Below are 15260 nucleotides of genomic sequence, written 5' to 3'. Positions count from 1 at the left end.
AAGGGTCCATGCAAAAATGATTATCACATCATTTTAATGTTTAATGATGCCATGTGTTAAAGTCATTATCATGTGAACTGTAGAAGTAATCCTACAATCTCAGAGTGTATGGACAGTAGAATTCAAATTCAGGAAAATCTAGGACCTTGGATGGCAAACTACATATTAGATATCAGAGGGCTACTTAAGCCTATGTCTACTTGGAGAGAGCAGAGAATCATCACCAGGAGCTGGCCACTCTGTGATGACTTTTGTTCTTTTTCTTTTGTTATAAAGATAGTAACAGCACTTTTACTCTATGGTGCATCAATATTCCCATTTTACAGATGGGATACTGAGGCCTAGAGATACAAAATGACCTGCCCAGGATGACAAGACTATTAAATAGCAAAGATAGAACTCAAACCTAGGCCCTTAGACTCAAAACCTAGTATTTTGAAAAAATATAGGTATCTTTTCCACATCATGACATGTTCCACCATGATTTCATTATATCTCAGATCAGCATGAAAAATTAAATGGGAATTTGGGGGAATTTTTCCACAAAACCCAGAAGCCTCATAATATACACAAAGGCCAGCAGATGACACAGAAAAAAATTTTAAAAATTCAGAAATTCATAAAATACATTATAATATTTATAAAATCCACAAATTTAATCTTTTAATACCATAAATTTACCTAATTTTTAAAGAGTTAAAATATATAAAAAGAACACAAAATCTAGCAAATGACACACAAAGACTAGAAACATTAACACTGAACTACATATTGCCTATGATCAAATACTTTGCTCAAATTTTACAATAAGATAATGTAAGCACCCCACAAAAGAGAAAAAATTCAGACTTCTCCAGTACAAAAGGAGAGCCAAAAATCTTTATGTGGATTTTCCAGATCATGGGGGCACTGCACCCCTAACCCCTACCCCTAACCTCCACAATGTAGAAGAGATGTCTGTAATTATTTTAACATTCATTTTTTAAATTTTGAGCTCCAAATTTTCTCCCTTTCTCTAGTCCCTCCCCTACCCATTGAGAAGGCAAGCAATTTATTAATTATATATGTGAATCAACCTTATTTTTGTGCAATCATTTTTCAGTTGTGCCAGATTCTTTCTGACCCTATTTGGTATTGTTTTGTTTCTTAAAGCAAAGATGGTACAATTATTTCCATCTCTGACTCATTTTAAAGATGAAAAGACTAAAGCAAACAGGCTTAAATGACTTGCTCAAGGTCACACTAGTATCTGAGGCTGGAATTGAACTCAAGAAGTTGTCTTCTTGACTCCAAACTCTCTGCTCTATCCTGGGAGCCATCTAGATGATCCATATTTCCATATTAGCCATATGGGAGAGAGAGTGGGGTCAAGAAAAATAAAGTGAAAATTTTCTGTTTGAATTTGCACTCAAACTTCATCAGTTTTCTCTTGAGAAGTGGATAACATTATTCAAAACCCAATATTTTTGTCATTTCTCCCTCCAGAATCTGTAGAATGGAACTGCCTCTCTCTCTGTCTCTCTGTCTCTGTCTATCTTTCTCTTTCTTCTGTCTCTGTTTCCTCTCTCCTTCTTGCTCTTTCTTCTGTCTCTGTCTCTCTATCTGTGTCTCTCTGTGCCTCACTGTCTCTGTCTGTCTCTGTCTCTCCCTCTCTCAGACTTCCCACTGGAATGGGGGAAAGTACCTCTTCCCCCAGTATGTTCCCTTCTTACACATGATAGCTTGTGCTACCCATATAAATCTAAGTCTGGATCTTTGTCCTTTGACCGTCTTTTCTATTTTATCTTTCTTTCCCTGAATATAAGTGATTAAATAGCAATTATGAGAAGTGTACTTTTCAGGAATGACTACCTCTGCAGTTTGGGGATTCCTCAGTGAAGAGTGAGGATGATATTTCTTGTAGAAGATGAAGGCTAACAGGAGGATGATCCCAAACCATGACCTAATTTGCCAGAAGACACTAACTCTGAAAGAATTGTTCAGCTGGCATAGAGTAGAGCAGAAGGTAAAAAACATAACCACCAATTCAAACAAATAATACATACTTTAGTGTTTTAAATATCAATTCCCTGGGAGAGTAGAGTAGAGGTTAGCCTTTATTGTATCACATCTTAATTCTTTATTAATGTGTACTTTGTGAATCTTTTTTGAGTTATTTCTTCTGTAGTAAGGAAAATAAATGTCGTATACCTCATCTACGATGTACATGATTATCTTTCTACTCCCTTTTGAAGATACCTTGGCATGGGCCAAACCCATTTCTTGAAGTATTTTTCTTTTTTTAAATATTATGTTTAATTTTATTTTTATTCTGAATTTAAACACCAAAAAAATAAATAAATAAATAAATAAAACAAGCACTTCCATATACATTGTAGAATAGTTGGAAAAGATTATACATGAATCTACATGTTTCTATTATGTTGAACTTGGTTTTCTTTTCTAAATTAAATCAAGATAGGGATCTCTTGAATCAATCCATCAAACACTCTCACTCCACTTAAAGTAGCTATCAAGAGTGAGAATAAAACTCTTGAAACAAATTTGCATAGTCAAACAAAACTAATCCACATAGTAGCCATGTCTAAAAATTAATGTTGCTTTACTTTGCATCTATTACTTCTGTCAGGAGGTGGGTAATATGTTTCATCAGAGCTCTACGGAGACATGGTTGATCATTTTATTGATCAGAATTCTTAAGTCTTTTAAAATTGTTTTTCTTTGCAGATATTATCATATAAACTTTTCTCCTGGTTTTTTTGACTTCAAGAATCTCTGAAATTGCTTCTTTCATCATTTCTTGCAGTGACATTATATTCCATTGCATTCATATTGTAAAGATTAAAATTTTGGGGAGACTGAGGCAGGTAGAAATTAGTTTCTCTCTGCAAGGAGTATTATATTTTTAGAGGTTTATTAAAGGTTAAGGATTAAAGAAAATACAGAATAAGAAAAACACGTGTCTAGGCCAGAGGCCTAGACAAGATAACCTCACATCATGAAAGAGACGTGTCTGCTCCAAAATGGAAGTCCAAAAGAGGCCAAGCCTATTCACAACCAGGTTTAAATACCCCATCTTGCTCTCGGCCCAGGTGAGATTACAAAGCATTCTGGGGAAGTGGAGCAAAGGCTTGTGGGGATTGAAGTCCTGGATTTGAGTCTGTTTTTACATTCCCTCGTTTGATCGTTATTGGGGAAGAAGTTTCCCCAAAAAGGATCATGAAAACAATCAACTTAAAGATTACAATAATTTGAGGATGAGGTAGGGGGAAAAAACCCAAAACCAATAATTGCTAGACTCATTGACAAAAAGCCAGTTAGGGGGCAGTCCCCTTTGACATGAAAGTATACATACAAATAAATGTTCAATCAACTACACCCAAAGTTCATTTTTGTGCAGCTTATGGTCTGGAGGCTTCTTCATGGTGGCTTCTCCAACAGTTCAGTTCTGGATTCAGAGAGGTATCATCTTTCTTTACCCAAAATTCTTCTCAAAAAGAATTTAAACTTTGCAATTTAAATAATAATATTTTTTTACAATATTCCAACAGTTTGTTCAGTCACTCCTCAATTAATAGTCAATCTAAGGCATTTACTAGCTGGTGTCATTCCCTGAAGCTTCCAGAATCCCCTCTCTAGAGTTTTTTGACCACCCTGGTGCTTTTTCAGGTGACCTTTCCCTGCACTCTTGTTGCCTCTGGACACGGAATCCTGTAGGATCTATGATCACTCTGAGAAGCTATCTTGTGCCAAACCTGTCCTGTTTATCTAGGATTCCTTCTGGCCTTGCTTCTGCACTTTGGAGGGTGTGGAGAGAACTGTGTCCTTAGGGCTTCATTCTTCTTTAGTCTGGACTCTCTGGATTTTATCTACAATACTAGAGAAATCTCTCCAACCTGGAAGCTCATTCCACCCCTAAGACTTCTCACAGTGGAAATCTGATTTCTCCTAGAAATGCTATTCTTAAGGAGGATGCCCTGGTCAGCCATGCCTTTATTCCTCTCCATACTATACTCCTGAGTCTTTTGTCCCCCATTCCACCACCCCACTCCGCTTTCCAGCTTCCCTTTAATCCCTCTCTTCTCCTCCACTAGAATTTAAGCTCCTGAGGGCAGGGACTGTGTTTCTGTTTATATTTGTATTTCTAGCACTCAGCATAGTAACTGACATAGAATAAATACTTAATATATGTTTGTTGAGTTGACTTGTCTTGACTAGGTTCCTTTTCCTGTTCACCTTCATCTCTAAGCTGGCAAGAAATAAAAAACACCATGTATAAGCACTATGCATTGATAAGAAAAATAAATTCCCAAACTGGCTAGATCCAAAATGTACATCTCATTCTGCAGCCCTCTCTAGTTGACCACTTGATGTTTCTGTGTAACTGATTCTGGATTTGATTATAAACATTCCTTTAACTATTTAATAGTAATGCATTGTGCCCACTCCATCCTGCATAATTTGTGGCATTGGCCCTTCTATCCTGGCTATATTACCTTAGTTTTTTGCCCATTCACACCTAATCCAGGCTTTTCCATTTACTTTTTGAATAGCCTACTGACCTCCCAGGTTCCTATGCCTGAACCTCTGTCTCAAATTTGCCAATTCCTGAGAATCGAGACCTCTCATTTTGGAGTAACTTAACCGTTTTCCCCTCCACATTTGTTAGTAATCGACAAGACTTTTTATTGTTTCTTGCTTAATTCTTTAGCTTTTGTATTTGCTGCGTTTCTTTCCTTTTCATTGAAGTCACTGATTTTCAAGATGTATATTAATTGGTTTAGAGGATTTTATGAAGTTCTTCATAGAATTTCTCCACTTCTACATCCCATGCAGCAGATTTTTAACACATAAGTTGCCAAATCTTCATGAAGGACCTCTTTTTTATACTCTGAGTACTGCAAGTTTGTGACCCAATGTCTCATGAAATGATGCTTCCTCGTGACCTTGGATAAACAGGAAAACCAGTTCCATTAACTCTTTCTTCATAACACTGAGAGCCATGATTTCTTTATGTCTTTTGGTTATATCAGGTTTCCAGTAGAGCTTGGAGCATTTTGCATGCTGCTGTATATTTGAAAGGAGATCTAACTCAAGATTGGTGGAAAGAATGCAGAGGTAACTCTCCAGACCTGCCTAAGGCACTGATTTGGATTCAGAGCTTTTTGTGAGAGAGATACATACTGGTAGTGAGGTTTTGGGGAAAGGGCTACAAAAGATGTCAGAGTGTCTAAGGAACAGTAAGACCAGGACTTTGAAAGTTGAAAATATGTAGGGAAGCCTGTTCTTCAACATATTCCTGATTTCTTGCTTGCTTCTCAAGAGACTCAGGAACCACCCATTGTCTCCCTCCCAAAAAGCTCTGGAAGCACATTTGTTCCTTCCTTCCTTCCTTCCTTCCTTCCTTCCTTCCTTCCTTCCTTCCTTCCTTTCTTTCTTTCTTTCTTTCTTTCTTTCTTTCTTTCTTTCTTTCTTTCTTTCTTTCTTTCTTTCTTTCTTTCTTTCTTTCTTTCTTTCTTTCTTTCTTTCTTTCTTTCTTTCTTTCTTTCTTTCTTTCTTTTTTCTTCCCTTCCATCTTCCTTCCTTCTTTCCTTATAATCCTTACTTTTTATCTTCACATCAATTCTAAGACAGAAGAGTAGCAAAAGCTAGACAATTGGGGTTATGTGACTTGCCCGGGGTCACACAGCTAGGAAGTTTCTGAGGGCAAATTTGAACCCAGGACCTCCCAACTTCAGGCCTAGCACTCTTTGCACTGTGCCTTCTACCTGCCCCCATGGGTTATTTTTTCTAGGAAGCTCTGGCCTCAACCCCATTCCTTATGCATATATACAACATTCTTTCTAGGAATTCAGAATCTCCTTGTGCTTATGCAGCTGTAGGCAAAATGTCCTTGGCTTGGTTGGAAACCTGATTACACATACTTAGCTTAAAAAAAAAATCAAGAGAGATATAGCTCATGACTTCCTATAAAGTATCAACTTGTGGTCATGGGACAAAAACCCCATATTAAGAGTAACAACAGTTAAAAATGAAAGTTTGTAGGTATTTCTTTCTGAGTCTTAGCATTTTCTGTTTCTTCTGTCACTCTCCATTTTCCATCAGCAGCTCTGCTTGGTTTCTTCCTCTCCCAGGATAAGCTGATCACTAGAAATCTCTTCTCTATGCAGACTGATTCAGTTTTTGACATTCAACACTTTCTCAACTCCTTCATTTGTCTCTGACCTCTGACCGAGAGGGCTAGAGGACAGAGCAGTAAATTTCTCCCAAAGCTTTTCTATAGAAGGCTCTAAACTTTCACGGGCAGCTAGGTGGCACAACAGATGGCGTGCTGGGCCTGAAGTCAGGAAGACTCAAATTCAAATCTGAACACAGAGCATCCTAGGTGTGTTACCCTGTAAAAGTCAATTAACCTTATTGGCCCCGATTTCCTCATATGCAAAATGAACTGGAGAAAGAAATGATAAATCATTACAAGAAGAGTCAGACACACATCTGAACAACATAGTAGTAGCAGACTTTTAGAATGTTCCAGGTAGCTCTCCATTTTCCATCAGCTTGGTTTAGATTCCATGATGGTCCCCCTTCCCCTTTCAGCTTCCATTTCACAAATCACTTTCATCCCATTAGATGGCAAGTTCTGTCTTTCTTATTGGTATCCCCAGAGCCTGGCACATAGGAAGTGTGAAGAACAGGTCCTGGCAAGATGGTGGACTCCTCAGAAGGCCATATAATGAAGAGTAAAAAGAAAAGAAAATCGAGTTAAGTTTCATGTTCCAAGCTTAAGCTCCTTTTCCCCACACCCATTTCAGAAGGACATGATGAGGAACACATGATAGGTTAGTCCTTTTAGAGGCTAACAGGTGAAGCTGCTTTACTTTAATTGTCTATTTGAATGATTGGAGTTGTAAATTTTGTGCAGATCTGCTGCCTCTCATGACTAGATTACAACTCTCTAGAAACCTGTCAATGGGGAACAAGGGGAGGAACTGATTTGCATTAATAAAAGGAAGCCTGTGTGCTCCCATTCCTTGTACTTGCTGGCTGTAGCCCTGGCTCATGAGTACCCATTCTCGTGAGGATGGAATAAAATAGCCTTTGCACATTAATGCTGGGTTCAAGATTCTATTGAGTTTCTATTCTATTGAGGTTGTTCCTCTCAGTAAGCAATTGATAAATATTTATTGAATTAAATGAGTTATCACTTTACTACCATCACTGCATAAGTAGTAGCGGATCACAGAAAACTGGAGGCCATCTTATATCTTTGTCTATTTCCTGAATTGTCATAAAAAGGAATTTGCCACCCATTGTCTAGATCCTTGTGATTAACTTATGTGACTTTAGCAAGGCTGGCACTCAGACAGTAGACAGTCTGTTCCTGAGAATATTTTCCAGCTTGGCAAGATCTTTTGTTTTACTGACCTATCCTAGATCTTAAGGTCATTTCCCTGGGATCACAGAATCAGAGATGAAGCATTGGAAGAGACCACGAAGACTAACAAGTCTGGCACACTCATTTTACACAGACAGGACCTGTTGTCACTAGAAGGAGACATGTCTTGCTTAAGGCTACATAGTGAATTGCTATTATGTCTTCTCACTCCAAATTCAGAGCTACTATCCTTAAATTATACCCTAATGAGGATTCAAAGTGGGACTTCTGTAGAGTCTCTAAAAATAAATAATTTTTCTTCTTCAAGTGAAGTATTTGTCACCTATAAGGATGTTTGCCATCATAGTAGTAAAAGGCATTTGAAGAAATCTTTAGAGATATAAGTAATAGCCTTATCTCTTAAAACAGAAGCTGTAGTAGCAAAGATGGGGAGACAGACCAAGTGGGCTGGAGGAAAGGCCACTACCTGGAATTTGGTGAAAGAACCAAACAAGAGTCTGAGATAATAGAAGTAAGGCTGGCAGGAGGGTGTAGAAGTCTCATTAGCCACAAGAACAGGACCAACTTCTGGGGGAGGATAAGAAAGAGCCATGTTCATTCAACATGGTACACAGCAACCTTTGCATCCCTGAAACTCACCTAATGACCGTTGGCCTTTGTTTGATGTCAATGGAGTCTGTGGCAGATCTGCTCCAGGTCAGGGTACTCTAGCTATTTTTTGGGTCCAGGGCAAAACTCTACAAAGTTATTCACCATATTAAGAAAGAAGCAAACATTATCTCCCGGGCTGAGATGCTCTCCAGTTAGTCTATTAATCTCTCTTTTGCTTAGTCTTATTATCATTTCATTTTTTAAGATCAATTTAATAATTTTTCAACTGGAAGATGTCTGCACCAACTAGAATACAAATGAGTTTCAAGACCCAGCTTGAAGAGGTTTGTGGCAAAGCCTCATTAACAAACTTCAGATAAGCACTCAGTGAGCCAATCTCTCTTTTATGCACATGAAGTGCCATGTGATACACAAAAACACAATACATTCTCAGGCAGACATGCCCTGACACAACTCAGTTGTGACCTCTTTACCCTCTTGTATTTTGAAAATGCAAATTACTAATTCCAAGTGACTTATGCCTTAGTTATTCAAGCAAAACTTTCTTGCTACCAACAATTGCAGCAGATAGGATCCACCTGTCAGGCTTTTATTTTCTCCCCTTTCTGTGGGATGACTTGATATGTCAAGGCTTTGAGCCAGTTTTAGGAGAGAAAAGCCCATGGTCACTGGGAGATAAAATGTTATCTCAATCTTCTGCTTCTTCCCCTTTCCGATTGCCCACACTTACCTCCATGCCAACGTGCTGATAATATTCAGAATGTGTGGGCCTCTAAGTAGGCAGATTCCAAGTACATAGTCAGTGAAACTTACTGGAAAATTTCCTTCCAAGTGTATTTGTTTAGATGGTTATCCATTCACTGAAGTGGTATGGAGTATTTATCATCCTGCACCTAAAAAATATATTGCATTAGTATATACAGTAAGCCATAAATTATCTGGTAGGAGACAGCATTTTTGCCAGAACTTAGCTTACTATTTTCAACAATCATATCATTAACGGCCCATTGCATCTGCATCCTAGCATTGCACAAACCATTACATCATGGGATGCTAAAAAACAATCTTAGCAATGTTACTATCTTTTCTTGCAGCCATATGTTGCCCTCAGCATCACGATTTTATTTAAACGTAATTATAGCTTTTCAGCTGTACAAATATCAGCATAAATAAAAAAGGCTTTAATTAGGAAACACCTTCAACTTTCATTAGGAAAACAGTTATGCTGAAACATCAATAACACTAATTCACATAATTACATTTGTTTGCCAGGCTTATTTGGTTTAAATGATCTAATAGCCAAAGGCAGTTTTCATAGCTTTTATAGTTTTGAATTCAGGCTTTCCCAGAACCAACATCAGGGAAACATTATTCACAAAATTGGATATTACACCCATGAACCCTGTACATCTGCTTTTTCTGGAACAAGCGACTGCCGTGTAGGAGATATCTTATGAACACCTTGCTCTATGGCTAATGAATGTCTAATGTAGCATTTAAATAGTGGTTTTAGTTTTTCAAAAAAACTATACAAAGACAATTTATTTGATTCTTATAACAAGCCTGGGAGATAAGTGCTTTTATTATCCCCATTTTACAGATGGGAAACTGAGACAGACAGAGGTTAAATGGCTTGTCGAGGTCACTCATCTATTAAGTGTCTCAGGCAGAATCTGGACTCTGATATTCTTGCTTCCAAGACCTTTATCCACTGTACCACCTAACTGTCTGTAATGCTTCTAATATTATAGATAACAAGAAATCACATAGAAATGGTGCATTTAATGTTTGCAAGTTTCTCTATAAACATTGTTCATTTTAATTCTCCTAAGAGTCTGTGAGGTTAATGCTACAATTATTCCCATTTTACAAATGAAGCAACTGAGATTGTAAGAGGTTTGTACTGTTTGTGCTTAGTAAATAGCTGAAAGATTCAAACCTCAAAACCATGCTGACTCTAAGTCAAACATTCTACATGTTATACTCTGCATGTTAAAACATCAATTTTGTAATTCATAGTATAATATCTGTGTATTCATAAGTGGCTCAGGCTATAGAGTAACATTCTTTTTTTCTCTCTTTCCACATTTCTTTCCCTTTCTCTCTTCCTTTCCTTTTCATTCTCTTTTCTTTCTTTCCTCCTTTCTTTCTCTCTTCCTTTTTTCTTTTCCTTTTTTTTCCTTTTCTATCTTTTTCTCTTTTCTTTCCTTATTAATTTTTACTTATGTAATGTTTATACTTCAAAAGGTTAGGAGGCAGGTTATATAAATTAATTTTTATGCAAAACAAGGCAATTGAGAGAGAAACAGAGATAGAGACACAGAGACAGAGACAGAGAAAGCAGATAAAAGGAATAAATGATACCAGCCAGATTACTACAATTGGGAACAGAATTTGACTCTAAATTTCCTGTCAGTTTGGACAAAAAGAGAAACACATTTGGTTACATGATTTGCATTTCCTGACAAAAGAAAGCAAACAAACTCCTCCTCAGAGACAAACTTTTTTTTCCTCTGGAACAAGTGAGACTGTTAAAATGGCCAATTCTCCAGGTTTGGGTAGAAATCTCTTGGAACCGATTCACATTTCCCAAGGGAAAAAGGTTAGGGAAGGAAGTTAGGACTCAGCCTCTCCAGTGGATCTTGGATATTTTACTAAAAACAAACAGGTCCTCTTTGAGGGTGTGGAAGAGGAAGTTGGCAGGTAGTGGGGAATAGAATATCATTGTAAAATTAACCCAGGCCCTGGGTCATGTCACATTTGTCCACATTTTTGAGTGTCTAGCTTCTTCTACCAGCATTGCTTTAATAGAGAGAAGAGTAAAAGTCCCAGCTGTCAGGCATAGCATTTAAACACAACTCCTAAAGTCCACAGAATCTGGGCACAAGTCTAGTAGCTATAGTAATTATGTCTATGTCCTGATTCCTCCTGTAGCTAACTCCTGAAGTGTGGATTCCCTGACTCCCATTCCATTCTCTTTCCTTGGGTCTCTCTTATGACTCAGCATCACCTTCCCCATCCCCATTTCCCCAAGGGGCAGATTTTTAGGTATGATGTAACCTCTACTCTCATTTGATTGGCTGACAGCCTAAGAACTCTCCAGTGGCTATTCCTAACAAAAGAATGTGTGTGCTTCCATTAGTACTCTTTTCTTTAATCAATTAATCAGCAGTCAACAAATAAATTTATTAAGTGTCTATTAGAGACCATTCTATGCTGAGAACTGAGGAAATGAGTATAAAGAATGAAACAAGCCCAGTGATAGAAGAGACAAGTGTGTATTAAAATATATACATCATATATATGTAAAGTGAATATATGCAGAACAGACATCTGCAAAGCAGTTAAATCCAAATGTAGTTTTAAAGGGAGAGCACTAGCAGTTGGAGGGAACAGGGAAGTGTAGAAGGTGGTGCTTTAGCTGCATCTTAATGAAGGCAGTGGGGCAGCTCTCCCCCACTACCCAGAGGTAGAATAGTGGATTGAGTGTCTGGCAGGCCTGGAGTTGAGAGGACCTGGGTTCAAATCTAGATTTGATATTTCTTAGTTGTGAGCAACTTGCTTAACTCTCATTGCCTAGCCCAGTGATGGTGAACCTATGGCATGGGTGCCAAAGATGGCACTCAGAGTTCTCTGTAGGCACTCAGCCACTCTCCCTCCACAAGCATCCCCAATTCTACAACCCCACCCAGTTCATCACTAGAAAGGAAGAGGGATTCAGCAGAGCTGCTCCCCTTCCCCTCTCCATTGTGCCTGATGACATTTTTTTCATATCCCCTGCCCCTCTGCCCAGTAGCCCAATGGGAGTGCTCCCCCCCTGCATAGAGAAAGAGGGGGCAGGGCACATGTGACACTTGATGGGGGCAGGGGTACTGCACTTGGTCTGGGGGGTAGGGTGGGGGTAGGACCCAGTACTCTGTCTCTAAAAGATTCACTATTACTGACCTAGCCCTTACTGCTCTTCTGCCTTGGAACCAATACACAGTATTGATTTCAAGACAGGAGGCAATGTTTTTTGTTTTTTTTTTTAAAGAAAGATGGGGGATTCTCTCAAGCAGAGATGAGGAAAGAATGCATTCTAGCTTGGGCAAAGTCAGGGAGAAAGGAGAAGAAATCTCTCTGGGAAAAGGAGAAGGCCAATTTGGCCGGTTAGAATATAGGGAGGAGATGTAATGTTCAGTGGGATTGGAAAAATAGGTTGTATAGGAAGATCAGAGCTAAACAGATGAGTTTCTAGCTGATCTTAGAGAAAAAAGGAAGCCACTAAAGTTGATTAAGTAGGGAAGTCACATGATCTGATTTGTGCTTAAGGAAAATTTCTTTAGAGATAGTAAGTGAGTCTTGGTTCTTGCTCTTACACATCCCAGAGTCAAGAATTTAGTTTCATTATTAACTAAAAATGGGGACAAAGGCATAGTATTCTTATTCTGAATAGTGTGAAGTAGACACATAACAGCTGGTGCCAAAGCACAAGCCCAATAAAAGTGGTGGAGAGAGGGAAGAGAAGCTCTTGGTTCTCTAGTATTCTTTTTTTGCCTTCTGAACTACAATCAGGTCTCCTTTCTCCCTCTAATACTCTAGTTGCCTATAAGGAGAGAAGAGTTTAGGTTTTCTCTAGCCTATCCCTTTTCCTACTTCCTAATAACAGCCTGATGACCTCTTATGAAATTCAAAGTGGATATATTCTCATATCCTACATAGAAAATGTGAAGATGCATTACAAGTAACAGGATGGAAAACTAAATTGTTCACACCTTACAAAGATCTGAGCAGTTGCATCCTGGTCCTACTACAGGACATGTGTCACTTTTTTTAGTTCACCCTCAAGACTGATTTCTTCTTTTCAGTCTGGACCTTGGTATTAGCTCAGTTCTAGTTCTGTGACTACGGAGTGGACATCCTGATCTGCCTTCCATAAAATTCTGGAATCATTTTTCCTAGCTTTCAATATGACATATGGGAATTGAGGTCTATGCAGAAAGTCTCCTTCAATTTGGTTATCGTACTGTACTTTTATCTTCAACCCAACCACAAACATTTGGAAAATGCATCCTGCCTCTCCATTACTGAGTGGAAAAAAAAAATTCCCCTCTGTCTAGGCTCCCAAGCTACCACTTTCCAAGTGGTTGATCCTTATTTTTTTCCTTACCTTTTCCTGGAAGACTGTATGCTCTGGCCCCTATGGAAGCATGTGGAACAGCAGACAGAATGCTGGATTTAGAATTAGGGGACCTAATTTCGAATCCTGACTCTTTAAGTATTATTTGTATGGCTGAGGGCAAATCACTTAACCTATCTGAGACTCAGGTTCCTCTTCTGTAAAACAAATGGGCTGGACTAGGCAGCCTCTAGGTCCCTCTCAGCTGTCTATCTGTTCTCCTAATACACGAAGGTATTCCTCTTCTTGCCTAATCTATCTCTATCTTAGCTGACTCCTTGAAACAGGTCATATAAGCTGGAAGTGTTGGTCAATTTAGCCTTTGATGAATGGTTTTAATAAGCCTGTTGGAACAGGGGTAACTACAAATTCCACCAGCCATCCCTGAGTATATTCTATCAATTCTAATCATTCTTCCACTCACTAAAAATTCATTTCTGCCCACAGGGAAATTGAAGGGGAGGGGCATGGGAACTGAGCTCCTCAGCTCTCCTCAGGCTCTGTCCTTAGGATAAGAAGAAGCCCAGAAAAGAAAGCCAGTTCAAATAGATGCTAACTTGCTGACTCACAGCTAAGCAGAAAGGTTGGAGTAGTGTCAAGAGGCTGGAGACTTTCAAGGCTAACCAGAAGGAAGATAGAAGTCAAAGAGGAATGGTCCCATAAATTTTCATCAGGTTACATGCTTCCTTTTATATCCAAAGCTATTCTCCCCTCCCCCAGGGCAAGGGAGTATCCTTGGTTCTGTCAACAATGGGATTATTTATGAATAAAGAAAGTCTGACTCCATGGCCAATAGAAAGCCAACTCCTCCAGGGGAGCAATCCCACATGATTCATTGGAGACCATGGGTCTACTCTAAGGGGGATCTTAAAAGTTCTCCCTTTAATCAGGTGAACATTTCATTATTGGTCAACACTGAGGAAGGAAGGAATATCCTCTCCCCAACGCACTAGAAGGAGTTGTGGTCAACCATGATGTTGCCAAGGATGATGGGATTCTAAGGCAGCATCAGATTCAAACCTCCCTAATGGCTGCTTATTGTTCAGTCTTTTTTCAGTCATGTTTGCCTCTTCATGACCCCATCTGGGATTTTCTTGACAAAGATATTGTAGTGGTTTGCTACTTCCTGCTCCAGCTCATTTACAGATGAGGAATTGAAGCAAACAGGGTTAAGTGACGTTCATGGCATTATACAGTTAGTAAGTGTCTGAAGTGAGATTAAAATGCAGGAACATGACTCTTCCTCACTCCAGGCCTGGCACACTCTATCTATTGAGTCCCCTAGCTGCCTCCATGGTTGCTTAACCCTAGTCTATTTTGCTTTCTCATACTAAACCTATCTTCACACTATTCATAGAGGCAAACTCATGGATGGACTTGAGGAACAAAGAAAAGAAACTGAACAGCTTTCTCTTGGACTCATCTGGGGAGTTAATCTAATCATTTCCCCATCTTAGCATCATCAGCAACTGGTCCTACTTTGGCTACTCTTCCTGAGGGTGACTATAAGTTACAATAATTATGATAACAAAAATTACAAGGCCATAAAGCATCATTGAATACATGTTCACTACCTCAGATCTCTCCCATCCCAACGCCCATTAATTGGGCAAGAACATTCATTCACTGGTTTAAAGCATTAGTGTTTGCACTGGAGAACTCAGATTCTGGTTTGGGTAGACATTGTATAAGGTAACTGGCAGGTTACAATGTAAGTCTTAGAATAAAAATATTAACTAATATTTGTATAGTACTTTAAAGTTTGAAAAATATTTTGCTATATCATTAGATCCACATAATGACTCTGTGAGACTTATCATCCCCATTTTACCAATGAGGAAGCTGGGACTCATAGAGATTAAACCAAATCATTGTTCTACAATCTACCTGTACTTGAATTGACTACCATGCTTTTTTTCTCCTCTTTTTCATATTTGCCAATATATTTTATTTTGATATATTAGGTACTTTCTAACAAACAACACTGCCCCACTCCTATAACACATTTTAAAGACCTTATGAATTTAAACTGGAAAACTTAGTAGAGTGATTATAAATAATGGAACATTTTCCTTTTCCTTTTTTTTCTTTTTC

General features: G+C 38.6%; 1 long non-coding RNA gene across 2 annotated transcripts; it reads right to left on the bottom strand.

Annotated features, from left to right (window-relative positions):
* Positions 1-2364: 2364 nt before the first annotated feature.
* Positions 2365-14734, bottom strand: LOC103094010 (uncharacterized). 2 transcript variants are annotated; one of them, XR_464343.3, is made up of 5 exons: positions 13736-14734; positions 13158-13187; positions 8739-8901; positions 8036-8133; positions 2365-6717 (listed from the first exon to the last, which is right to left on the bottom strand). It is a non-coding gene; the product is annotated as an uncharacterized LOC103094010 (long non-coding RNA). The 2 variants fall into 2 exon arrangements; XR_001628687.2 differs by lacking the exon at positions 8036-8133 and having other exon boundaries at positions 8822-8901.
* Positions 14735-15260: the final 526 nt, after the last annotated feature.

Source organism: Monodelphis domestica, chromosome 3, assembly GCF_027887165.1.
Source record: "Monodelphis domestica isolate mMonDom1 chromosome 3, mMonDom1.pri, whole genome shotgun sequence".
NCBI classification, from domain to species: domain Eukaryota; kingdom Metazoa; phylum Chordata; class Mammalia; order Didelphimorphia; family Didelphidae; genus Monodelphis; species Monodelphis domestica.
Note: the sequence above shows the minus strand (reverse complement) of the source record. Positions and strands in the feature narration are given on the sequence as shown.